The sequence below is a fragment of the Amborella trichopoda genome, chromosome 1, assembly GCF_054954075.1.
Source record: "Amborella trichopoda isolate Santa Cruz 75 chromosome 1, AtrichopodaSantaCruz75HAP2 v2.0, whole genome shotgun sequence".
NCBI classification, from domain to species: domain Eukaryota; kingdom Viridiplantae; phylum Streptophyta; class Magnoliopsida; order Amborellales; family Amborellaceae; genus Amborella; species Amborella trichopoda.
In genome coordinates, this window is record NC_142336.1 from 6,772,075 (window position 1) to 6,772,551 (window position 477).

Sequence of the window (477 nt, forward strand, 5' to 3'; positions counted from 1 at the left end):
TATCTAAATACTACCCAAACAATAACAATCCATTTGCAGGTAATATATTACGTCAGTAATATATTTCATAGACAATATATTTCCGGGCTATCACATAGACTTTCAATATCTTTAAACTTTATAAATAAAGATGAAAATATATTTTAGGGCTATCACATAGATGTTCAATATTGAAACTACATTTCTCGACATTATTTGAAGGTACGCTCTAATTTGATTGTTCAGAGCCTAAGCTTTATACAAACCGCACCTTTATTTATTTAGGATTACATATAATGAAGTCACACTTACTTATAATCATTGCAAAATCCGACAGCTTGGGTATATCATAAAGTTCAAAAAAGTTTTTTTTTTCTGATTTGAGCTTGTTTAATAAAATAAATACGGCCATCTAATTTCATATTTGAACGCCAAAATTAATTGAGACACCTTGTAAAAAAACAAAAATAAATGTCTCGTTCTATACATTTCCTATTT